Source organism: Nerophis lumbriciformis, linkage group LG21 (genome assembly GCF_033978685.3).
Source record: "Nerophis lumbriciformis linkage group LG21, RoL_Nlum_v2.1, whole genome shotgun sequence".
Classification (NCBI taxonomy): domain Eukaryota; kingdom Metazoa; phylum Chordata; class Actinopteri; order Syngnathiformes; family Syngnathidae; genus Nerophis; species Nerophis lumbriciformis.
The window spans coordinates 33335401-33363345 of record NC_084568.2 but is presented as its reverse complement, the minus strand read 5'-3'; the positions used below and the strand labels follow the sequence as shown (position 1 = coordinate 33363345).

At 42.0% G+C, this 27945-nt stretch overlaps 1 long non-coding RNA gene across 1 annotated transcript in view; it reads right to left on the bottom strand.

Annotated features, from left to right (window-relative positions):
• Positions 1-1917: 1917 nt before the first annotated feature.
• LOC140679694 (uncharacterized) overlaps positions 1918-27945 on the bottom strand; it is a 38825-nt gene continuing 12797 nt past the window's right edge. Inside the window, exons 2-3 of the long non-coding RNA XR_012051068.1 lie at positions 7049-7236; positions 1918-2489 (exon numbers count right to left, since the gene is read on the bottom strand). This is a non-coding gene — a long non-coding RNA (uncharacterized lncRNA). The remainder of the gene's footprint in view (positions 2490-7048; positions 7237-27945) is intronic.

Here is a 27945-nt window from a genome sequence, read left to right as displayed (position 1 = left end):
CCTGTGCCTCTCCTGTCTTCCTCCAGACTCTGGGACCTCGATTTCCAAAGGAAATGCAAGATTTGCATGGTTGGGTGATGGTTTGGGGTGCCATGTCATCTGCTGGTGTCGGTCCACTCTGTTTCCTGAGATCCAGGGTCAACGCAGCTGTCTCCCAGCAAGTTTTAGAGCACTTCATGCTTCCTGCTGCTGACCTGCTCTATGGAGATGGAGATTTCAAGTTCCAACAGGACTTGGCGCCTGCACACAGCGCAAAATCTACCCGTGCCTGGTTTACGGACCATGGTATTTCTGTTCTAAATTGGCCCGCCAACTCCCCTGACCTTAGCCCCATAGAAAATCTGTGGGGTATTGTGAAAAGGAAGATGCAGAATGCCAGACCCAAAAACGCAGAAGAGTTGAAGGCCACTATCAGAGCAACCTGGGCTCTCATAACACCTGAGCAGTGCCAGAAACTCATCGACTCCATGCCACGCCGCATTAACGCAGTAATTGAGTCAAAAGGAGCTCCAACCAAGTATTGAGTATTGTACATGCTCATATTTTTCATTTTCATACTTTTCAGTTGGCCAACATTTCTAAAAATCCCTTTTTTGTATTAGCCTTAAGTAATATTCTAATTTTGTGACACACGGAATTTTGGATTTTCATTTGTTGCCACTTCAAATCATCAAAATTAAATGAAATAAACATTTGAATGCATCAGTCTGTGTGCAATGAATAAATATAATGTACAACTTACACCTTTTGAATGCAATTACTGAAATAAATCAAGTTTTTCAAAATATTCTAATTTACTGGCTTTTACCTGTATATGAGGAGAAACGCTATGGTTGCCAAGGAGACAGAACGGCACGTGTACTTCCGGTTCAAAGCTCTAAACGGAAGGAAATAACTAGACATTCACCTGGCAGCACCTGCAGAGCAAACTCGTCCAAAAGATGGCACAACAACACAAACAATAACACACATCTCACTGTTTTTACCTGTGTTTTATGAAAAATATGGCTGCCAGCGACGAAAAATCCAAAAATGAGTCGTACCGTTTTATAAGCATAGAAAAACAGTAGAGGCTTTTAGTCTGGAATTTACCATACTTCCTCCTGTCAAGTAATTGACTACTTTTTACTTTCACTTGAGTCACTTTACAGTAACGGTAGTATTTGTTCAATTCAAAACACTATGGCTGTTAGCGGAGAAAAAGCCATACAATAGCCACACCGTTTTATAAGCTGCAAGGTTCAAAGCGTAGGTAAAAAAAAGTGCGGGTTATAGTCCCCAATTTACGGTATACATAAAGATACGACTTTGTCAGCTATAGGTGACATTATTATTCATACGTATACGACACAGATATAATAATACTAACACAGACACTTGTAGACGTGTTAGCATAGTAGCTAATGCTAACCACGCTAGCTTCAATACATTACAATAGCATGTACAAATATGCATGAAAACACTCCTACAGACATCGCACATGGGACGAATCCATACGAGGAGAAACGCTATGGTTGCCTAAGAGACGGAACGGCACGTGTACTTCTGGTTCAAAGCTCTAAACGGAAGGGAATAACTAGACATTCACCTGGCAGCACAAACAATAACACACATTTCAATGTTTTTGCATGTGTTTTATGAAAACTATGGCCGGCAGTGAAGACAAATCCATAAATGAGTCGTACCGTTTTATAAGCGTAGGAAAAAAGTAGACGCTTAAAGTCTGGAATTTACGATATTTACTCCTACTTTTTACTGTTACTTCAGTCACTCTACAGTAACGGTACTCTTACTTGAGTGTGATTTTCATATATTTCTGCAGTACTGTCCCTTGAGAAGATATGAAATGGTTGCTGAAATGTTTGTGTGAGCCACAGAAGCAGAGAAAGGTAGGCACGGCTTTTTTTAAATCCCGAATTGGCTGTCTCCCTTCCTCGTTTGATCTTTGCCGCAACCTCACAGCTCCTCCATGCGCCGCCGGCCCATCGAGGGAAGACTTTGAGTTTTCAATCAGAGGGAAGCGGTCTCGCCCCCAACATGTGGCGCTCACACACGGATGGAGGGAGCGCGCCGCTTTTCCTTGAGCTGGACATTTTGAAGGTGCTGATGAAGGACACGGCCACCTGCACGCACAGCTAAACCCCAGATACATTTATAACCCGGCCATAGATAGGTGTGCTGGGGCTAATCCTGATAGCCTGGAGCATTGATGCCGAGGAGACTCGGGATATATCAGCGCTTTAAAAGCTGCCCTTTTTTATCGCCCCATCCTCCATTGTGGGAGTGCTGATTAAAAGGTGCTCGCTTCAAAGCCACTTTGCCTCGTCTCCGCTCATTGTGGATTCTTGTCGCACGTGTTCAGGCTTTTTTGTCTAAATTCCCACTCGCGCTTGTTCACTGCCGTTACGCTCGGCTTCCTCGGGAGTGTACAATCACGCCCACACACACAAGTGTGGCCTGCAGCTCCGGTTCTGTTGGCCCGCAGAATACTGTGGAAGTAAAATCAAACAATGCAAGAAAAAAAAGAGCAAAAGGACATAATGTAGTGACAAATATGTTGGGCTGTCCCGATTTGATGCTGATATCACATATCGATCTGATACGAGCAAAATAAGTATTGGATTAGCGCAAGCTAGACATACATAAGTGTTCTTAATTGAACAGTCTAAAACACAACATTTGTCAATGTAAACAATTACCGTTTTTTGCGGACTATAAAATCCTCTAAAATTGTGCTTCAACGTATGTATTATTATGGTGTTTGTATAAGGACCGCAAAATGGCACCTATTAGCAGACATTTGGCTTTGTTTTGCAATATTACGCAAAAATTACTTTTCTTAACTTCTGGTGCCTGCTGATCTGTATTTGGGATCTGTATAAGTCCTGGACATTTGTGCACGTCGGCCATTGTAGTCCGTGCCGACACCTTAGTCGATAAGCTTCTTCTTTTTCTCTATCTTCTTGTTGTGGGACATTCATCCTCCACTGTTGCCATTTCTGGACATTCATCCTCCACTGTTGCCATTTCTAATATAAAGTAGCATACACTTTTAACTTATATCTCACCATGAAACTGCTAAAACATAACGGCGTAGTGAGTTTACATTATTCACCCAAGGTACTTTAGTTATTAGAGAGTTCCGGTCGGATGTTTTTTCACGGGACACATTTCCGGCCTTGTTGTTGCACTAGTGAGCCACAGATGAGAAGATGCTGCTCTGTTATTGATTGAAGTAAAGTCTTAATGTCATTAAAACAGTTAGCTCCATCTTTTGACAATTCTTCCACCCCCGTCCTTGCACGCTACACCGCTACAACAAAGATGACGGGGAGAAGACGCTGTCGAAGGTGAGCCACCTAAATAAGACAACCCACAAAACGGCGCATGCTGAAGAGACTGTCAGAAAGCGACTTTAAGATGGTCAGTAAAACATCATCTATGCAACATTTTGACCAAAGAACCACCATTACATGTTATGTAGACCACAAGGAAGACTTTTACATTTAGAAAAAAAATCATAATGTGACTCCTTTAATGCGCTTTTTGTATGAAAATAGACCCGCTGATCGGCAGTGCGCACTATGGTCCGAATAATACGGTAACAAATAATATTAAATACAGATACAAAGTCTCCAAGGCAGCAGCGTATTATAATTGTGACCAGTAACTAACGTGTCCGCATCATTCAACTTACTACGTCAGGGGTGTCAAACTGGTTTTCATTGGAGGGCCAGATCGCAGTTATGGACCGCTTTTAACACAGGAAAAATATATAAAATTTGCCAATGCATTTGAATATTCTACTTTTTTGATGTACACTATCAATCAATGTTTATTTAAATAGCCCTAAATCACAAGTGTCTCAAAAGGCTGCACAAGACACAACGACATCCACGGTTCAGATTCCACATCACACTATCAAAAAACCTAGATTTTACAGTAAAAAACTCAAAAACAACAGTCACCATAATTTTACTGTAAAATGGAAAACAGTACCAGTTTACTTACGGTAAAACATTGGCCGCAGAGTTTTAGTATAACATTTACGGTGTTTTTTTATAACATATCACTGAAAATGTAAAAACACTTTTACATTTACTTTTAAAGATCTTGTCTCTGACTTAGATTAGCAAGATCATGTCTTTGACTTTGATTGGTCAGATCTGAGTATGTGTTTTTACCGCCACGTGGTCTCTACTTTTAAGTCTGCATGGTATAAAACAAGTCATCAGTACAGTATTCTGTTAAATTCCTGTGCTTTTTGAAGTTAAAGCTACAAAGAATGCCTAAATCAGGGGTATCCAAATTGTGGCACGGGGGCCATCCGCGGCCCAAAGATAACAATTTAATGGCCCGCAGCAAATTATAAAAATAATAACTAGAACAAAACATAAAAGTGCTATAAAAGTACAAATAGGTCTAGTTTACCCGGGAATGTCTACTGAATCCAGAACTGGTTTTGGCTAAGAGCAGACTCAGCCAAACTACCTCGAAGTAATGTTGCCATTTTTAATGCCAACAAAGAAATTGACTCAAAAAAACACTCTCCTACATAAGTTAATGTAAGGCTTCACTTTTTTTTTTTGATACTAATATACACTGGCTTTGCTGTTGACATGCTACTGATTAGCATTAGCGATTTTACGTGATAATTTCAACAGCTTCGAATTTGTAAATCAAAACTACAAATAAAAATCAAACGGCTGGTGCGTAATAAGTACACTAATTACAATATTAACACTTTGTAGGGCGCAACAGACCGCAAAAACTGAACTGACCAACACACCAAAAACGATACTCACACTGGTGCATGAACGTGAATGAATGATGGGTTATCACTTCTCTACGAAGAGCTTTGAGAGTCTAGAAAAAACACTAAATACATCCAATTAAATATTATTATTATTATTATTTAACTTAGTGCCAAACCTGCAAATGAGACTCAAACGTGATAACAAAAGAAAATACAACTACTGGACAGCAGTTAAAATCATCCTATTTTTAAATGTTGCAATAACAAATGACATTATATTACCAAACCAATATTTATTGACACACACAAAAGTACCGTAAATTGGTACCTTTGAGTATTAATATCGATTCCCCGGTTCAAATGTGGACGGTACCCATCCCTAATTGCAACAGAAAAAAGTTGAAATGTTAAAACTAATAACTCAAAGTTGACATACAGGTTGTTTCTTATAAATCTATACATTGTTCTGGATTTGAAAGTTAAAAAAAGACCAAAATGGCCTTTAAATCCTTTAAATTGTCAGTCTAGGGCAGTGTTTTTCAACCACTGTGCCGTGAGATAAAGTTTGGTGTGCCGTGGGAGATTATCTAATTTCACCTATTTGGGTTAAAAATATTTTTTGCAAACCAGTAATTATAGTCTGCAATTGATGTGTTGTTGTTGAGTGTCTGTGCTGTCAAGAGCTCTGCAGAGTAACTGTGTAATACTCTTCCATATCAGTAGGTGGCAGCAGGTAGCTAATTGCCTTGTGGATGTCGGGAACAGCGGGAGGCAGTGTGCAGAAATAAACAAAAGGTGAGTGCACCTAAGAAAAGGCATTGAAGTTTAGGGAAGGTTATGCAGAACGAAACTAAAACTGAACTGGCTACAAAGTAAACAAAAACAGAATGCTGGACAACAGCAAAGACTTACTTTGGAGTAAAGACTATGTACACAATGTACATCCGAACATGACATGACAATCAACAATGTCCACAAAAAGAAGGATAAAAAAACTGAAATATTCTTGATTGCTAAAACAAAGTAGATGCGGGAAATATCGCTCAAAGGAAGACATGAAACTTCTACAGGAAAATACCAAAAAAAGAGAAAAAGCCACCAAAATAGGAGCGCAAGATGAGAACTAAAACACTACACACAGGAAAACAGCAAAAAAGTCCAAATAAGTCAGGGCGTGATGTGACAGGTGGTGACAGTACACCTACTTTGAGACAAGAGCTATAGTGATGCATGCTTGGTTATGGTTTAAAAGCCACAAAATGCAACGGGTCCATCAGACCCACAAACACTGGCTGAGTAACAACAATATGAACACCACACAAGGGTTAAAGTCATATCCAACAATTGCGACGACGACTTTTTACTGTCAACTGACTTTTGTTTTTTTTAATGATTTCTGCTGGTGGTGTTCCTCCGGATTTTTTCAACGCAGAAAATGTGCCTCGGCTCAAAAAAGGTTGAAAAACACTGGTCTACGGCCATCAGTAGAAACAGTTTGAACACCCCTGACTTCAAACATTGTTAATAAATTGATAAAATCACAAGTTGAATAAGTTATTGAACAAATATAAGCCTCCAAATTAGGGATGTCGTTTAATGGCTTTTTGCCGATATCCCGATATTGTCCAACTCTTTAATTACTGATACCGATATCAACCGATACCGATATATACAGTCGTGGAATTAACACATTATTATGCCTAATTTGGACAACCAAGTTTGGTGAAGATAAGGTCCTTTTTTTTTTTAAATTATAAAATAAAATAAGATAAATCAATTAAAAATATTTTCTTGAATAAAAAAGGAAGTAAAACAATATAAAAACAGTTACATAGAAACTAGTAATTAATGAAAATGCGTCAAATTAACTGTTAAAGGTTAGTACTCTTAGTGGACCAGCAGCACGCACAATCATGTGTGCTTACGGACTGTATCCCTTGCAGACTGTATTGATATATATTGATATATAATGTAGGAACCACAATATTAATAACAGAAAGAAACAACCCTTTTGTGTGAATGAGTGTAAATGGGGGAGGGAGGTTTTTTGGGTTGGTGCACTAATTGTAAGTGTATCTTGTGTTTTTTATGTTAAAAACAATACCGATAAATAAAACGATACCGATAATTTCCGATATTACATTTTAAAGCATTTATCGGCCGATAATATCGGCAGGCCAATATTATCGGACATCTCTACTCCAAATACTTATGTAAATGAGGGATTTTAGGCCAATCAGCAAAACTAAGCAGTGAAATTGTTGCAGGACATAAAAATGCCATGGACATCACCTTGCTGCAAGTGTTGCCTCTCATCCATGACGCCATCTTGGCCTCGTGACCATCCAGACTTGCCTGGCCAAAGATACTTCCCCTGGTTTCCTCTTCCGCATGACTGCTCCACACATGGCCCCGGGGTTCTCTTCCATGCAGTGGCCTGGGCAGGAGTCCACACGACATGTCCATTTGCAAGATGCGCCCTTTCCCCACATGCAAGAAAAAAAATGATGTTCAAACATAATAAAGTTGTTTTCATAAAAAGGCAAGAGTATAAAGGATGTTATCGTTGGGGGAATAATGAGCAAAACAGTTCCCCGCCTCCCCTGCATGCTGGAGCTTTTAACTGTTCAAACTCCTTTTGATGAATTCTGAGGTTTTAGAGCCTCGTAACGTTTGCATGCATTTATAGTGCTGTGACCTTAGGGACGACTTCCACATTAATAGGACACAGGAGGCAGGTAAGCTATATATTGCAGCATGTCTCAGCCTATGCTTGCAACACCCAGGGTGTTGTTTCGGCATATCTCAGCCTATGCTTGCAACACCCAGGGTGTTGTTTCGGCATATCTCAGCCTATGCTTGCAACACCCAGGGTGTTGTTTCGGCATATCTCAGCCTATGCTTGCAACACCCAGGGTGTTGTTTCGGCATATCTCAGCCTATGCTTGCAACACCCAGGGTGTTGTTTCGGCATATCTCAGCCTCTGCTTGCAACACCCAGGGTGTTGTTTCGGCATATCTCAGCCTCTGCTTGCAACACCCAGGGTGTTGTTTCGGCATATCTCAGCCTATGCTTGCAACACCCAGGGTGTTGTTTCGGCATATCTCAGCCTCTGCTTGCAACACCCAGGGTGTTGTTTCGGCATATCTCAGCCTCTGCTTGCAACACCCAGGGTGTTGTTTCGGCATATCTCAGCCTCTGCTTGCAACACTCAGGGTGTTTTTTCGGCATACCTCAGCCTCTGCTTGCAACACCCAGGGCGTTGTTTCAGCATGACCCAACCTCTTCTTTCAACACCCAGGGCGTTGTTTCAGCATGACCCAACCTCTTCTTTCAACACCCAGGGTGTTGCTTCGGCTAGACCCAGCCTATGCATGCAACACCCAGGATGTTGTTTCGGCATGCCCTAGCCTCTGCTTGCAACACCCAGGGTGTTGTTTCGGCATGTCGCAGTGTCTGCTTGCAACACCCAGGGTGTTGTTTCGGCATGACCCAACCTCTGCTAGCAACACCCAGAGTGTCGTTTCGGCACGACCCGACCGCTTCTTTCAACAACCAGTGTGTTGTTTCGGCATATCTCAGCTTCTGCTTGCAACACCCATGGTGTTGTTTCGGCATGTCGCAGTGTCTGCTTGCAACACCCAGGGTGTTGTTTCGGCATGACCCAACCTCTGCTAGCAACACCCAGAGTGTCGTTTCGGCACGACCCGACCGCTTCTTTCAACAACCAGTGTGTTGTTTCGGCATATCTCAGCTTCTGCTTGCAACACCCAGGGTGCTGTTTCGGCATGACCCAACCTCTGCTAGCAACACCCAGGGTGTCGTTTCGGCACGACCCGACCCCTTCTTTCAACAACCAGGCTGTTGTTTCGGCTTATCTCAGCTTCTGCTTGCAACACCCAGGGTGTTGTTTCGGCATGACCCAGCCTCTGCTTGCAACACCCAGGGTGTAGTTTCGGCATGACCCAGCCTATGCTTGCAACACCCAGGGCATTGTTTCAGCATGACCCAACCTCTGCTAGCAACACCCAGGGTGTCGTTTCGGCACGACCCGACCCCTTCTTTCAACAACCAGGCTGTTGTTTCGGCTTATCTCAGCTTCTGCTTGCAACACCCAGGGTGTTGTTTCGGCATGACCCAGCCTCTGCTTGCAACACCCAGGGTGTAGTTTCGGCATGACCCAGCCTCTGCTTGCAACACCCAGGGCATTGTTTCAGCATGACCCAATGTCTGCTTGCAACACCCAGGGTGTTGCTTCGGTATGACCCAGCCTATGCTTGCAACACCCAGGATGTTGTTTCAGCATGTCCCAGCCTCTGCTTGCAACACCCAGAGTGTTGTTTCAGCATATCTCTGTATCTGACTGCAACACCCAGGGTGTTGTTTCGGCAATGACCCAGCCTCTGCTTGCAACACCCAGGGTGTTGTTTCAGACACCACTTAAGAAAGTAAAATGAACAAAAACATGTTAAATAATGTTTAGACAGAAATGTGCAAACATCAAAATGTTGAAATGTTCCCAATTGTGTCATTTAATTGTCAAAGAGAAACATGTTTACGTAAATCAAAGATTCTTAGTGGATTTGAGACAATTCTGTAAATTATATTAAAAAAAAAAACATTTTGCAATCATTCTCAGTCACAAAACACTTTTTAATAGGAGTGTCCCGATACATATTTTTCACTTTCGATACAATAGCGATATCGGAGCCTTGAGTATTGGCTGATACTGATATTGATTCAATATCAGCACCAATCAAACATATGTTTGATTGGTGCTGATATTGAATCAATATCAATATTTGTCTGTAGGTGTCTAAGACTAGATATGACCAAGCAAAGTCTATGAGCATGAACTGATGAAGCCTACTTGGATGAGAGGTGAAACGTCCTCCAAGACAAACTGAACAGTCCAGTTGCCATCGATTGAAAGCCCTGATCATACATATTTGATTATATTTGATACATGTTTTAATTGACAAATGTGATGTTTTAGATTGCAATGTGAGACCATTTTCAACCGGTTCCTGGATCTATGTGTTTCTGTAGAAAGGTGTGGTTTGTGTTTCCAACGCATTCCACGGTTCAGGGACGTTGATACAAATCAGGCTGATAACAGTTTAGTATATCTCTACACTGATAAACCAAAGCAATGTCATGGAGTCTTTGCAACACTTCTGTTGTGCCTTTGAGCATCTCTCCAGGTCACTGGCGTGTGTGAGTGACAGCAAGTAAACATCTGTATAGATCTCTAAACCAGAACATAGGACATGTCTTTCAAAGACTTGGAGAAGTACAATCTTACATTACGGTCAATGCACTAATGTTTTTAATTGAAGGCTAAAGCTGCATAAATCACTTTCATCTTCCAGCACTAGAAACTATCACGATGCAGCCGGTGTGTACCTTGTAGACATTTAAGTGTTGAAGGACAAAGTTAATGGCTGTCATTTTAGTTAGATAGCGCAAATGCATCATTTTATTTGGCAACTGGACAGAAATCTTTTGTCAGGAAGAAGGTCCAGTCCTCAGGGTACACATATATCCGATAGGTGGCGCTTCAAGGCAGCCGCAGTGTTTGTCGTCGGCGTGTGCCCTCAATTTTTAAATGTGTTTTTAAGCTGTCCCTGTATTTTTTAATCGTAACATTTTCAAGGCAAGGTGCTGGTAACAGTTTCATGCATCAGTGTGTGGCCATCGGTGGGATTCAAACGAGATGGAAGGACTAAATAATCGCAAATACCCTCCACTCTTCCTAATGAACTTGAAGAGACACACAGCCCAGCTGATTGGAAACATAAAACAGACGCTGAGAAGCACTGGAATAGCCCGCAAAAGAAGCCGTGCGCGAGGATCTAAAGCCGGAAAAAACAGGCGGCAGAAAATAACAGTTACAGAAGGACACAGACCGAGCCCCATGCAAAGAAGGAAAAGGGTGAGTGTCCTGGCTGAAATACGCTGTGATAAACCTCACCGAGAGAAGCCGCGCATGCCGAAGTTAACTCTCTGCAACGCGAGGTCATTGATAAACAAAACTGACGAATATGAACTGTTGCTGAAAACTTTAGATGCAGACATTGGGTGCGTTACTGAGAGGTGGGCGCACAAAAATATTCCGGATGAATCGTTGTCAGTCAAGGACTACCAACTATTTAGGAGAGACAGAAATGGAAAAAGTGGAGGGAGCGTGGCTGTGTACTAGAGATGCGTGGTTTGCGGGCACAACCGCGGAGTCCGCGGATTATCCGCGGATCGGGCGGATGAAATTTAAAAAAATTAGATTTTATCCGCGGGTCGGGTCGGGTCCGGTCGGGCGATTGAAATAAAAAAAAATTAGATTTTAAATAGATTCAGGCGGGTGGCAGTTAAACCAATTCGGAAATATATATACATAGTTAAATGTTGTTACCCACATACGAAAAACGAGCAGGCACCTGCTGCATATGCCACAACAGAAGAAAAAAAAAAAAAGAGATGGACACCTTTACGGAGCGGAGAAGGGACGCCTCGCCGGGGTCCGGGACCGAGGCCCCTTCCCCCGAGAGGGCCCCACCGGGAGCCGTAGCTGAGGCGATCCGCGAGAAGGGCCCGACGCACGTCCAGGGTCACCACCGCGCCCACCGCGCCCACCGCACCGACACCCCGCCTCGTCCGCCTTCGCCGCGGCCGGCGTCACGCGCAGCAGCTAAGCAGCTTACCTGCCCGCCACCCCCGTGGCCGGGGGGTCGTAACAGGGGTCACTCCGCGCGCTCCGCCCGCGCAGCTTACCTGCCCGCCACCCCTGTTGCCGGGGGCGCGTAACAGGGGTCACTCCGCGCGCAGTGCGCTCACGAAAGGGGTGGGGCTCACCCTGGTTGATATAGACAGCAGCTAGGACGATGGCCATGGAAGTTGGAACCCGCTAAGGAGTGTGTAACAACCCACCTGCCGAATCAACTAGCCCTGAAAATGGATGGCGCTGGAGCGTCGGGCCCATATACCCGGCCGTCGCCGGCAGCGAGACGCGCTTGGAGGTGCGCTCAGCGCGGCTCCCATATGATTGCGCACTGGTGTGCGTCTGGGTCGTGACAGCGTGGCACGCAAATGTCTGTGCTGCATTGGATCAGTCTCCTTTCTTTAACAGGCAAAAGCTTTATAACCTCACTAATGCCTTGCATCGTCTATATTAGATATATAACAACGGGCGGGTGCGGGCGGATGCAGTTCTGATCAAATGTTAGATCGGGTGGATTGCGGATGGTTGACGACTTTCTGATGCGGTTGCGGATGAAATAATTGCCTATCCGCGCATCTCTACTGTGTACTGTCATGAGAGACTGCAGGCAAAAAGAAGAGAGGACCTGGAGAGTGATGACTTTGAATGTGCATGGGTTCAAATACAACCGCGCCGGACCCCCAGCAGTATCTCAACCATATTTGTGGGAAACCTATATCACCCACCATGGGCAGATACAAAATCGTGCCAGGACCAAGTCCTGGAGTATTTAATAACCACCAATTAAAGCGTCTTCCCCCCATATGGGGCTATATTTATGTGGGGTTTTCAATAAACTGCCCACAAAAATGCTGACCTCCTTCCACCCCGATATTCGGCAAATAGTTAAACGTCATACACGTGGGCAAGCCACCCTAGATCTGATTTTTACAAACATGGCTAACTTCTACAGCCCCCCAACCACCCTTGCCCCCCTAGGTCAGGGGTCGGCAACCCGCGGCACTGGAGCCGCATGCGGCTCTTTGATCACTCTGATGCGGCTCAGCAGCTTACTTGCTGAACCCCCCAATTTTCCCGTGAGACTTCTGGATTTCAGTGCCTCTCGCAGAAAACTCCCGGGATTAATATTCACCGATTTTCACCCTTAAAGCTATGATAAGGGCGTGCCGTGATGGTACAACATTTGACACCCTCTACAATCTGTATTGACAGCGTGCCAGCCCAACACTTGTTATACAATATACATCTTCTGCTTACACACGTATGTGACAGCAAAGCATACTTGGTCAACAGCCACACAGGTTACACTGACGGTGACCATATAAAACAACTTTAACACTCTTACTAATAATGCACCACACTTTGAACCAAAACCAAACAAGAATGACAAACACATTTCGGGAGAACATCTGCACCTTAACACAACATAAACACAACAGAACAAACACCCAGAATCCCATGCAGCCCTGACTCTTCCGGGCTACATTATACACCCCTGCTACCACCAAACCCCGCCCCAAGCCTGCTCCCTCACACATCAACCCCCCTCTGTGCGTCGGTTGAGGTGGGCGGGGTTTGGTAGCAGGGGTGTATAATGTATCCCGGAAGAGTTAGGGCTGCATGGGATTCTGGGTATTTGTCCTGTTGTGTTATGGTGCAGATGTTCTCCCGAAATGTGTTTGTCATTCTTGTTTGGTGTGGGTTCACAGTGTGGTGCATTATTAGTAAGAGTGTTAAAGTTGTTTTATATGACCACCGTCAGAGTAACCTGTGTGGTTGTTGACCAAGTATGCCTTGCTGTCACCTACGTGAGCAAGCGGAAGCCCCATACAACATGTGGCTGATCAGGCACGCTGGTTGTAGTGGGCGCTATATGCTGTACCATCACGGCACGCATGATGCTGACAAGCGCTATTCATTCAAAACCCGCGTGCCGCACCAGCTTAAAAATTCCATATATAAAGGTGTGGGCAGCGTGTCTGAGACCCCTGGTTTATACATAGCAAAAAGCAAAAAAAAAAGTTATATGCAATGTTATTTCATTAAAAATTTGAAAAATTTTGCAGCTCCCATTGTTTTCTATAATTTGTGAAACTGGTCAAAATGGCTCTTTGACTGGTAAAAGTTGCCGACCCCTGCCCTAGGTGCAAGCGACCACAAGTGCTTGGTGCTGAGCCCAGTGAATACAACAGGGCAGAAACAACAGGTGAAGAGGAGGAGGGCTCGATTAGTGACCACAGAAAGAAAAGAGGCTCTGTCAACATGCATCGCTATGACTGACTGGTCTGCTGTCTATGAGGCTGTGGACATCACTGCCAAAGCAGCAAGTTTTAACAACTACTGTATATGCAGACAGCAATGGACATATGCATGCCTGTGCGACTGAAAAAAATTACAAATGCGGACAAACCATGGATGACAGAGAAAATAAAACAGGCTATAAAGAAAAGACAAAAAGCCCACAATAAATGGGGGAAAGTGGGAAAATGGAGAGAAATCAGAAACTCCGTCCAAACACTTATACGCAAGGCAAAGACTAGATATTATAAAAATGAAATGCAAAACCTAAAGAAAAAGAACCCCAAAGAGTGGTGGGACTATATAAATAAAGGACTAAGACGCGCTAAATCATCAACTGATGGAACAATCAAAATACAAGGAGTTGAAGAGGACAAAGCTGCAGAAGCTCTGAACAACTTCTTTGCGGAGTCGTCGTGGACTAAAGCAACGCCCTATTGTGTCTATCCCCTACCAAGAGCTACACCAAGTGACATCTGTAGCATAGGTGAGATGAAGCTAGCCCTCACTCGGCTGGACCCCCAGAAAGCAAGTGGGCCGGATGGCATTCCCACCTGGCTGCTGAAAGAACATGCAGAGGACCTGGCACCGGTCATCACACATCTGGCCAAGTGTTCTTTCCAACAGGGGTGTGTCCCCGATGTATGGAAAGAGTCAAATGTCTGTCCCATACCCAAAGGCCAAGACCATGGCTCAATCTCAAACTGGCGTCCTATCTCACTAACTTCTTGTGTGGGGAAAACAATAGAACTTTTTGTGTTGAAAAAGCTTAAAGTTAAAGTACCAATGATTGTCACACACACACTAGGTGTGGCGAGATTATTCTCTGCATTTGACCCATCACCCTTGATCACCCCCTGGGAGGTGAGGGGAGCAGTGGGCAGCAGCGGTGGCCGCGCCCGGGAATCATTTTGGTGATTTAACCCCCAATTCCAACCCTTGATGCTGAGTGCCAAGCAGGGAGGTAATGGGTCCCATTTTTATAGTCTTTGGTATGACTCGGCCGGGATTTGAACTCACAACCTACCGATCTCAGGGCGGACACTCTAACCACTAGGCCACTATGCCACTCGTGCTTGACGTGTGTAAAAACCAATATGCATATCTGCCTAAGCACAGTACTACAACGGCTCTAGTCAGGGCAATGCACACCTGGCTTACCGAAACCGACTCCAAACCAACGATGGTGAGAGTACTGTTGGCAGATATGTCGAGAGCTTTTGATGTAATTGACCATGGGATCCTGATGCAAAACATACTGGACCTAGGACTGTGCCCATATCTGACAGCCTGGCTACATAGTTACATCTCAGGAAGGAGACAGAGAGTGGTGGCAAATGGAGCTCACAGGCCCTGGATTGAAGTTACATCTGGGGTGCCACAAGGGGGTGTTGTCTCCCCATGTGTCTTCCTCCTTTATATTGCCACCCAGGATGCTGTGTTTGAGGACACCCTTGATGTCGGATATGCAGACGACATCGGGCTATCGAGACTGATCCCCATATCCAGCATCATGTCAGACACAACGATGTGCCAGGAGGCACAAAGGCTGGACGAATGGGCAGAAAATGAGAAAATGATACTCAACGGGAAAAAATCGGTAGAACTCCGGATATGTTTTGCCCGAAATCCATCACAACCTCCTGCACTGATGTTGGGGGGACAGGAGGTCCCTGTCGTGGAAACAACAAAGTACCTGGGTTACCATCTCGATCAAAACCTGACTGGAGATGTGCACATCGAGAAGGCAATAAAAACCGCCTCCAAGCGGTTGCACTACCTCATAGTCATGGCGAGACATGGACTACCTGCAGACGACCCTGTTACCATCTACACCACTCTCATCAGGCCGTGTCTGGAATATGACTCAGTGCTCTTAATGGGCTGCTCCAAAAAAACAACAGGCAGAGCTAGAGCGAGTCCAGAAATGTGCCTGTAAAATCATTACGAGGAGAGCTGGAAACATCTCACAACCCCTTACCATCACTCCAGAGCAGGAGAGAGTTTGCTGCAGTGAAGCTGGTAAAGGATATGCATGATGAGCAACACCGTCTCTATGACCTGCTACCTCCAACACGAGGCAGCCGCACTGCCAGGACATTGAGGAACCAACATAAGCTGGCTGAACCCGAGCCCAAAGCCAAGACAAAGAGACTTAAAAACTCTACCCTGCATACTGCAATTAAACTGTATAATGATACTATCTAATTAAATAAGTAATACAGTCATATACCAGAATGCTAATAGTTTCCATGCTGCTGTTGCCTTGAAAATGTTTATTTTTTATTTTTATTTATTTATTATTATTTATATAAAATACTGTCTGTTCTTTTCATTTGTTTTAATTGTTGTTTGTTAGATATTCATTGTAAAGTTCAGCTGTTTTTCAGTGGGGCCCTGGCTCCACTGCAAGCATGAATAAATAAAGTCAAGTCAAGTCAAGTCATACCAAGATAATGGATGGAATTTAAGATGCCAGATTGTATAACAAATACGCTTGCAAAATACATACAAATGTGTAATAAGTAGCTGCTAATGCTCAATGTTAGATGTGAATCTTCAGAAATACACTAAATCAGTTATTTTTGTGTGAACAAACCACACCGATGCTCAAGCACATGGCAGCAGATGGGATGGTGACCCAAATAAATGGAACCGTGGCCTTTGACTTAATAATGCTGGATCCTTGAACATTGTCCGCTTCGCACTCGACCGACAACTGTTGTAGGTTTAAGGTTTCATGACGCTGAACAAAACAAAATGTAAAAAGATAAATATTGCAATTTATAGTCTCTTAAAGTGAAGTAGGGGTGCTTTCATTTGTCACTTCGCAACGCAATTTTTGGAATATTGCATATTTTCTCTTTTTTTTTCATAAAAACAAGTTTTTACAAAAAGACCATTAAACATAAAAAAACATTACAAATATATAACAAGCTGTTTAAAAAATAACTTTCATTAGCTTCTGACCAGATAGATATAAAGTGTTTTCTATACATTGTTTTTTGTGTCATGCTCTTTTATTGCAAAAAATATATAATAATAATAATAATAATTTGGAACAATTACTTTTTCTTCCCAAAAAGTCACATTGTCTCCTGAGCCGAAAAAAGGACGCACTCAAAAAAAAAAGTTGTCATACATTAAAAAAATTACTTTCAAGGCTTTAATTTTTTTTAATGTATGACAACACTTTTTTAGCCGAAAAAAGGACGCACTCAAAAAAGTGTTGACATACATTAAAAAAATTAAAGCCTTTAAAGTAATTTTTTTAATGTATGACAATACTTTTTTGAGTGCGTCCTTTTTTCAGCTAAGGGGACAATGTCAATCAATCAATCATCAATCAATGTTTATTTATATAGCCCTAAATCACAAGTGTCTCAAAGGGCTGCACAAGCCACAACGACATCCTCGGTACAGAGCCCACATAAGGGCAAGGAAAAACTCACCCCAGTGGGACGTCGATGTGAATGACTATGAGAAACCTTGGAGAGGACCGCATATGTGGGTAACCCCCCCACCCCCTCTAGGGGAGACCGAATGCAATGGATGTCGAGTGGGTCTGACATAATATTGTGAGAGTCCAGTCCATAGTGGATCCAACGTAATAGTAAGAGTCCAGTCCATAGTGGGGCCAGCAGGAATGTGACTTTTTGGGAAGAAAAAGTAATTGTTCAAAAAGTCAACGCTATGAATTATTGAATTACCTCATCTAAAGTATTACATATTTTGTTGTTCTCATAATAAAAATTTGAATTACATTTAAAAAATTTCTTTCAAGGCTTTAATTTTTTTAATGTATGACAACAATTATTTGAGTGCGTCCTTTTTTCGGCTAAGAAGAGACAGTGTGACTTTTTTGTGTGAGCACTTTTTTAAGTATGTCCTTTTTTCGCCTAAGGAGACGATGTGACTTTTTGGGAAGAAAAAGTAATAGTTTAAAAAATAATGCATCAAAATCAGGGTTATGAATTATTGACCGATTGAAGGCTGTAATTACCTAATCTAAAGTACTCCACTATGCAATTCCATCCATCCATCCATTTTCTACCGCTTATTCCCTTCATTTTTCAAATATTGCATATTTTGACTTCTCATATTTTTTTTACAATAAAGGAGTATGGAAAAAAAAAGCACTGAAAATATATAAACACTTTATACGTCGTCGGAAGCTGTTGAAAAAATTGAAGCGTTGAAAGTTTTTTTTAAATGTTATATATGACTTAACACTTTTTTGGAGTACTTCCATGTTTAGGCTAAGGAAAGAGGGATAGTGTGAGATTTTGGAAAAAAATTTCATTGTGGCCCTGCAATGAGGTGGCGACTTGTCCAGGCTGTACCCCGACTTCCGCCCGAATGCAGCTCGGATAGGCTCCAGCACCCCCTTTTTTCCAAAGTTTACGGATAAATAGATATGATCCAAATATTATCAATCTCACAATAATTTCAGAGGGTGTACCCCGTCTTCAGCGGGGATAGACTCCAGCACCCCCGTGACCGCGAGAGGGACAAGCGGTAGGAAATGGATGGATGGAAGTCAACTTGTTTTTCCACTCTACTGCTACTTTCAGAGAGAGGATGAGGAGCTCAGTCGTTCTGGAGGAGCTCGGTGGCTGAGGTGGCTCGGGCATCCGGTTTGGATGCCTCCTGGACGCCTCTCTGATGAAGCATGCCCAGCCTGAAGGAGGTTCTGTTGTAGACCCTATAACACGCAGGATTATGTCTTGCAGTTGGCCTGAGGATGGCTGGATGGAATCCAGTGGAATAGGAAGAGGTAGCCAGAGACCGGGAAGTCCGGGCTTCCCGACTGAGACTGCTGCCCCAGGGATGGAAGAAAATGGATGAAAGTTGCTCATGTAACTTGAGTTAAGTTAAAAGCTAAACTCTTGAGAGAAAGTCCCTCAAAATGCTCCCTCTTGGTGGTCCAGCCAATGCTAGATGGGACTTATTTTCTTAAACTTGATATCATTCCTCACCATTTTAGGGATTTCTAACGGTTCCTTTGTGAGAGATGTTGATAATCGTCTGGTCGTTGCTCTAACAGGCAGCCAGCAAAATGTGGGAACTCGAGCAACACCCATTGATCCTTTTGGACAACGACATTGCATCACCCAGTAAATGAATAAAACATACTTTTTATTGGGCACTTATTTTCCTAAAATCACGTTACTTGGGGCTCCTATTTCCTCACGGTGACTCTTTCCCTGCACTAATAAACATCAGCAATAGACATGCTTTCATGATTAAATTGAGTGAGTAAAAGCTGACAACCCTTTCAGTAATGCATCTGCAGCTTTGCAAGCGAGAGAGGGGGTAAAAATTATTTGTATCTGTCAGGTTATTTCTGGCAGCTAATTAAAAGGGCCATTTAAATGCATATTGGCTCAGTGCCTTACAAGGTGCTGAGCATGTAAAACGCTGCGATTTAGACACATACATACAATAGGTCTTCTTTTATAGATTCGTAATTAGGGACATATGCGAGGGGGGTATCAAAACGTGGCAGAGAAAGCCTCCCTTCAGAGAACAGATTACCCCCCACTCTGAACAAATCGTTTTCTGGTAGATATTTTCTTGAGCTTTATCCATCAATCCCTCCATCTATTTTCTTCTGCTTATCTGCGACACGGGGGCGGCAGTCTCAGGAGGGAAGCTCATACTTCCCGGTCTCTGGACACTTCTTCCAAGCGTTCCAAGACCTGATGCGAGTTATAACCCCTGCGGCATGTTCTAGGTCTACACCTGGGCCTCCGTAATAGGTGCTCGAGCCAACTCAACTGGCTCCTGTGAAGGAATAGCGGCTCAACTCTAGGGTTCTCTCGGATGGTAGCGCCCCTTCCCTTGTTTCTTAGGCTGGGTCCAGCACTTGTTTCTTAGGGTAGGTCCAGCCCCTGTACGGTAAACTATTTTGGCTGCTTGCACCGACTGTATTAGCGTTCTTCCTCTTTGGGTCACTACCCAAAGCACGTGACCCTAGGTGAGGGTAGGAGCGTAGATGACTGAGCTTTTCCTTCCGACTAAGCTCTTACCTGACCACGACAATCTGGTACAGCAACCGTATGACTGCAGACGTTGTGCCGATTTACCTGGCGAGCACTTGCTCCTGCCGTTCCTCACTCGTGAACAAGATGCCAAAATACTTAAAATCCCTTCACCATTTAGTTTTCTGCTCACCCCAAACTGTTAACACAGGTTGTGTTATGTGTGACCATGTCTGTTGAATTTTTGTACTGGTTGTTTTTTTCTTCATCATGACTAGGGAAGGTTGTTTGAATGTACGTCATATAAATAAATGCTGCACTACAATTAACTTGAAAGTACAATTAAAGGCAGAGTAACTTTCGATGGCCACCAGGTGGTGACACAATGGCAGCAATCGGGACATTGGATATTTATAAATAATATGGATACACCGCTCCCGGTCAAATTGTTAATTGAACTCGTGCCGCAGGGCAAATTGAAAACGCCGGCAGCCCGCATTTTGCTCACAGTACGGACACTACTGCACGCATTTTAAAAGGAAATGCTTGGTTTCATTTGGTTTTCATGGAAAAAGCATTATAAAAGGACATGTTTACAGTATTTTTAAAAATGGCCTTTATAAAAGGGAGACAATGGGGACAAAAGAGTCCCACGGAACTCCAATGTACAGTATACTCAGTCAACAGCTTGTGCTAAAAATAACTTAAAAACTAACATTGCAAATTTTGTGATGAATTCCTTTACAACTTTTGTGGCTATATTTCATCCGGCCTTTCTAAAAATGGCCATTATAAAAGGGAGTCAATGGGGGACAAAAGGGTCCCAGGGAACTCCAAGGTATACTCAGTCAATAGCTTATGCTAAAAAACTTAAGAATAGACATTGCAAATTCTGTGATGAATTCCTTTACAACTTTTGTGGCCATATTTCATCCCGCATTTCTAAAAAGGCCATTGTACAAACCCCGTTTCCATATGAGTTGGGAAATTGTGTTAGATGTAAATATAAACGGAATACGATGATTTGCAAATCATTTTCAACCCATATTCAGTTGAATATGCTACAAAGACAACATATTTGAAACAAAGAAGTTGGGAAAGGTGGCAATAAATACTGATAAAGTTGAGGAATGCTCATAAAACACTTATTTGGAACATCCCACAGGTGAACAGGCAAATTGGGAACAGGTGGGTGCCATGATTGGGTATAAAAGTAGATTCCATGAAATGCTCAGTCATTCACAAACAAGGATGGGGCGAGGGTCACCACTTTGTCAACAAATGCGTGAGCAAATTGTTGAACAGTTTAAGAAAAACCTCTCTCAACCAGCTATTGCAAGGAATTTAGGGATTTCACCATCTCCGGTCCGTAATATCATCAAAGGGGTCAGAGAATCTGGAGAAATCACTGCACGTAAGCAGCTAAGCCCGTGACCTTCGATCCCTCAGGCTGTACTGCATCAACAAGCGACATCTGTGTGTAAAGGATATCACCACATGGGCTCAGGAACACTTCAGAAACCCACTGTCAGTAACTACAGTTGGTCGCTACATCTGTAAGTGCAAGTTAAAACTCTCCTATGCAAGGCGAAAACCGTTTATCAACAACACCCAGAAACGCCGTCGGCTTCGCTGGGCCTGAGCTCATCTAAGATGGACTGATACAAAGTGGAAAAGTGTTCTGTGGTCTGACGAGTCCACATTTCAAATTGTTCTGGAAACTGTGGACGTCGTGTCCTCCGGACAAAAGAGGACAAGAACCATCCGGATTGTTATAGGCGCAAAGTTGAAAAGCCAGCATCTGTGATGGTATGGGGGTGTATTAGTGCCCAAGACATGGGTAACTTACACATCTGTGAATGCGCCATTAATGCTGAAAGTTACCTACAGGTTTTGGAGCAACATATGTTGCCATCCAAGCAACGTTACCATGGACGCCCCTGCTTATTTCAGCAAGACAATGCCAAGCCACGTGTTACATCAACATGGCTTCGTAGTAAAAGAGTGCGGGTACTGGACTGGCCTGCCTGTAGTCCAGACCTGTCTCCCATTGAAAATGTGTGGCACATTATGAAGCCTAAAATACCACAACGGAGACCCCGGACTGTTGAACAACTTAAGCTGTACATCAAGCAAGAATGGGAAAGAATTCCACCTGAGAAGCTTAAAAAATGTGTTTCCTCAGTTCCCAAACGTTTACTGAGTGTTGTTAAAAGGAAAGGCCATGTAACACAGTGGTGAACATGCCCTTTCCCAACTACTTTGGCACGTGTTGCAGCCATGAAATTCTAAGTTAATTATTATTTGCAAAAAAAAAAAAAAAGTTTATGAGTTTGAACATCAAATATCTTGTCTTTGTAGTGCATTCAATTGAATATGGGTTGAAAAGGATTTGCAAATCATTGTATTCCGTTTATATTTACATCTAACACAATTTCCCAACTCATGTGGAAACAGGGTTTGTAAAAGGGAGTCAATGGGGAACTCCAATGTATACTCCGTCAATAGCTTGTGCTAAAAATAATTTAAGAACGGACATTGCAAATGTGATGAATTCCTTGACAACTTCTGTGGCCATATTTCATCCAGCTAACTTGTAAAATGAACATTATGTTGCATGATGTCATCTTCAAAGGCAATAAAAAAGGTCCCAGGTATCCAAAAGGGTTAAAAAAAAGCTAACTAAAATGATCAATGTTGCTTTCAGTAAAGCAGGCAGTCATGGAAGGTAAGGTATTAGTTGAAATATTTGTCACATGGCCCAAAGCTTTACACGGGTGCCCAGGTACCTAAACTTGTGTATTCTTATTTTAAACCCCGTCAAAGTAATATTCTACACCCAGTGTGGGGTTAACTATGCGGCACTTGAATAAATAAAAGTATTCTGTGTACTGCAACACTGAGTCAGAGTTTGACCTTTTGAAAATGAGCATCTCGCATTTTTATATATGCGTTCAGTGTTTTTGTTATTATTATACATTAGGTTTCTGGGGTTCATCTAGCGGGTTTGGCAAAACAAAACAAATGAACATCATCACAGCAACACAGTGCAACACATTGCAATCTAAAGCTATTTTCCCAGTTGATGCGTTTCATGGGTAAGGATGCTTGAAAGGAAGACAGGGAAAGGAGATGAAGCAATCTATTCCTGTCTTGCCATAGGCTGTCTTGACTTGGCACTGAGAGGTTCTTTGAGTGGGATGAAATAATATTTCCATTCCCTCAGGAGTGAAATGGGGTCCCTGAACACATCCTCTTTTTATCCCCCGACCACACTTCAAGGCTTTCAGCGACATAGGTGAGAAGAGAAGGATGACAAGGTGATGAGGCAAGATTGATATCCACCATTTTCTTTGCGAAGTTCCTGATGAGAGTATCCATGCAGTGTATTGGCTTTGTTCCCAGGGTTGAAAAAATCTAATCAGTTATGTGCAAAGAGAAGTATATTTTAGTCACCAAACGGAATATACAGTACCATGATGTGATACAGCAGGGGTGTCAAACTCGTTTTCATCCAGGGCCACGTCGCAGTTACCACTCACAGTGAATAATATTTGAATATGGCTATGCATTTGATTGTATACCGTATTTTCCGGACTATGGACTATTGTATATAAGCTGCACCCACTGAATTTTAGAGAGAAAATATATTTGTCCATAAATTAGCCGCAGATATGTACGTTGTGAACCGAGTTGACACAAAAATATTTTATAAATGTTTTATTTACATAGCTTAATTATTTCCAAATGGTGTCTGTAACACGGCAGTAAAGCGGCTGATCAAGCAAAACAGAAGTCATCGTCATGGACCCACTAGCTGCTCAAGCTAGCTCTCCAACTCAATAACACCGCGGTGACGTCTTGGTGAATTCACAAAGGAATTTGCGAAACTGGAACAATACAAAAAGAATGCCATTGTGAGTTATGAATACTAACGCAGACACTCGTAAACGTGCTAGCATATATGCTATATAATGCTAACGACACTCGTTACATTACATTATAAAAGCACATACAAATATGCATGAAAACAGGTTTAGTGAGTATAAATGGTTTTAGATATATTGGAAAACTTACAAACGCTGCCTGGAGTGATGAATCTATAAGAGTAGAAACGCTATGGACAACTAAACAGGAAACACTGTAGATGTTCACCCAGTGAACGAACTCGTCCAAAAGATGGCAGCATAGCACAAACAATAATTTTCACTGTCTTTACGCGTGTTTAATGAAAACTATTTAAACACAAAACATTATGGCCGTTAGCAAAGAAAAATACAAACATTAGTTGCACCATTTCATAGGCCAGAGGGTTCAAAGCGTATGAATAAAAAAGGCTTATATTCCGGAATTTACGGTGTATATGTTTTTACGTACACTGTAAAAAAAAAAAAATCTGTAGATTTTACAGTAAATCTCTCTGGCAATTCCGTTACTAGAATATGACTGTAAAATATACCGTGTTTTTCCCCCAACATATTACGATAAATTGAAAAATAGTACTTTTTTTTTTTTTTTTTATAAACAGCTGACAGTTTTTCACCATAAAAAAAAAAAACGGTGGTCCCATTTTTCCATTTAGAGTAATATACCGTAGAAGCAACAGTAGATTTCACAGTAAAAAAAACTGGTAGATCAATGGCCAAAATTGTAGTGGTAGACTTTTTTCCATTTACAGTAATATAACTTAGCTATCTATTGTCATTTTTGATCTGATTTCATAAGTCAATATATTTAATTGAGTCAATTTATTATTTGGGTATTTATTTTTATTTCAACAAATAAAATGTTTGAAAAATACAATATTTGTTGCAATATTGGCTAATATTAAAGTTTAAACGGTCAAAAGTTTGTCAAAATGGAATAAACAAATACATTAAATAATAAGAAAAGATAAAGTACTTTGTTGACGCATATTATTATTACCAGGGGTGCAGGGGACATAAAAATGATGGGGGGGGGGCGAGAGCTGACCCCCAGACCTTGATTTTGACACCTGTGTTATGCGTACATGCGTTATAATACACCGTAATGACCGGAATATTGTTTATTTCCCAAGAACAAAAGTCTGGAAAGAAGAGTCTTTAGACTCATACATGTAAATCCGCAGCAACAACTTCTCACAATGTGAATCAGAGCTTTTCTTCTTGTCACACACAAACAAAAAGTGGCTCTAAGTTGGACACAGTAAACAACAGAGGCAGTCTTACAATGTTTAAAATAGCGCTGATCAATGAAGCAAAGTCATCAAATGACAGTTGATTTCATTGATACAAAAAACAAGATTTAAGTAATTTTGTCCTAAAAAATATTTTTCCAAAAAAAGATCATAAAGAGGAGTTTGGGTTAATACGCTAAAACCTGGTATGGTACATAGCAACCTTTGTAATAATTACCCGCAATGGAGTCTTGATAGACTTAGACAAGGGAAATTGTTCCACACAGTAGTTCAGTTTTAAAGGATGGAAAGGATAATGCAGGTATTAAGTAGACTAAAAATTTACCATATTACCAAGGAAGAAACGCAAATTGAGGACTGAAGAAATAGTAAATAGTCGCAGTCAGCTAAATAATGGCTAACAACTAGCTTAAACCCAGGCTAAAATGCAACAACACTTCAGTTGTGTATTGAAATAACAGTAATATGCAACATGTTCATAGAAATGTATGACTTAAAACATAAAGATATTTCAAAGGGGTGTGAGCATGCGGCCGTTTCTCAGCTAGCTAATGGCTAAAGAGCTTGAACCCAGCCTAAAATGTTTAAACATTGAACAAATACTCCCGTGCAATGACTCTGTTTACGAAATAAAAGCAGCAATACACTGAATTATGACCACTAACAAAAAAAGCACATTGTTGTTTTGGACTAGAGCAGGGGTGTCAAAGTCAAGGGCCGCGGGCCAAATGAATGATCTATGGCCCCCAGGATGATATTTGATTAGTAATAGAACCGACTCGCACCAATACTCCATCAGTGTTGGCGTTAGGAATTTTCAAAATGGGGTCCCAGGAACCCCATCAAGTCAAAAAAATGGGGTCCCACGGTAAATTTTTGGGGTCCCACTTTTTTGTAACCATTTTGAAAACAAATGATAAATGTATGCATCATCCTGTTACATCTCACATTCTATATTGTGTTATGGAAAAAGGTTGTCATAAATGTTAATTCATTACAAAAAATAATGCAAAAGAAAACACATTTTTATGCATATGTAAATGTATTCAGTTATAAACATTCATTCACTTTCTTCTTTCCTTCATGGATCTAAACTTTACCGCTGTCAATAGTTTTTTCTATATTTTTATTGTAATATTTTCAGAATGTGTTTGTTTTATTTTTAGCCAAATTAAAACAAAGGAAACAATCTGAAGCAAGTCCGTTTTAAAAGATTTTGTGTTACGACATTTTAGTGAAATTTCTTTTTTTTTTATATACATTTTCTGCCATTTTTGGGTTTTGTCGGGACGCCTGATGAGGTTTTGAGACATCTCCTACAACTATAGGACCAGTATCGTGCTGCTGAAGCAAGTCCGTTTTAAAAATGTTTGTGTAAGAGTCCCCCCTTACGACATTTTAGCGAAAAAAGTTTTGAAAAAATATACATTTTCTGTCATTTACGGGTTTTGTAAGTACTCCTGACGAGGTTTTGAGACATCTCCTACAACTACAAGACAAGTATTGTGCTGCTGAAGCAAGTCCGTTTTTGTTTTTTATGTGTGTGTAAGGGTTCCCCCTTACGACATTTTAGCGAAAAAAAAGTTTAAAAAAAATACGCCTTTTCTGCCATTTTCGGGTTTTGTCGGGACTCCTGGTGAGGTTTTGAGACATCTACAACTACAGGACAAGTATTGTGCTGCTGAAGCAAGTCCGTTTTTTACATCTTACGACATTTTAGCGAAAAAAAGTTTTCAAAAAATACGCCTTTTCTGCCATTTTCGGGTTTTGTCGGGACTCCTGATGAGGTTTTGAGACATCTCCTACAACTACAGGACAAGTATTGTGCTGCTGAAGCAAGTCCGTTTTTTACATCTTACGACATTTTATCGAAAAAAAGTTTTCAAAAAATATGCATTTTCTGCCATTTCCGGGTTTTGTAGGGACTCCTGATAAGGGTTTGAGACATCTCCTATAACTACAGGACAAGTATTGTGCTGCTGAAGCAAGTCTGTTTACATTTTTGTGTAAGGGTCCCCCCTTACGACATTTTAGCGAAAAACAGTTTACAAAAAATATACATTTTCTGTCATTTACGGGTTTTGTCGGGAGTCCTGATGACGTTTTGAGAAATCTCCTACAACTACAGGACTACATGTTTTAATGCCATGATTTTAATAGTCCGGCCCGCGTGTTCACAGATTTTCGTCCATGTGGCCCCTGAGTTTCACACCCCTGGACCTGGACTCGAGGAACGGTTATGCTAGCTAGCTTGAGCGCACCTTCATAAATAATGTAATGCACAATTCAGTTTAGCCGTGCAAAAAAACAAACTAAAAAGGTGAACAACCTTGATGAACATGGCAAGATGACAAATATCAATTTCAGCGCAAGCAGTAGGTTTAAACCTTGACTTTGGTCTCGGGCTGTCTTATTACGGCAAAAAGACACGTGGGTGGCATCCTCACCTCCTCGTTGGTGTCACGGTTATCTCTTATTCCTGTCTGGCAAACAGCGCGGAGGTTTCAAGGCACCTGCGTGCCCTCATCCTGTCTTCTTTCTCTGCTAAGACATTAGGAGGCTAAACAGCCGTAACAGACCGAGCGGGTCCTGGGTATTTCTGGGTGGCTTCGGCGTGTGAGCGAGACTGTAGTGGATTACGTTGGATTTAAGCCTACCACTAAATTATGCCGGTGTTTCGAGCAGCCCCTTGGCAGTTTGGAGAGGCAATTCATCGTGACGGAAAGTAGGTTGCCATGATATGTGAAGGGTGCTTTGTTGAGAAAGACCAATGGGGCATTTAGCTCGTTTCGGACCATCACCGTGTCAACAATCACTTGTGTTTTATCCTCTTTGTAGGATGGGGACGTCCACTGTGGATTCCTGCTGTTTAAAGCTTTGAACCGGAAGTAGAAGTGCCGTTTCGTCTTCAAGTCGTCCATAGCGTTTTAAATAATATCGATTCTTTATCACTCCAAGCAACATTTGTAAGTTTTAAAATAGAACTAAAACAATTCACTTATCAAACCGTCC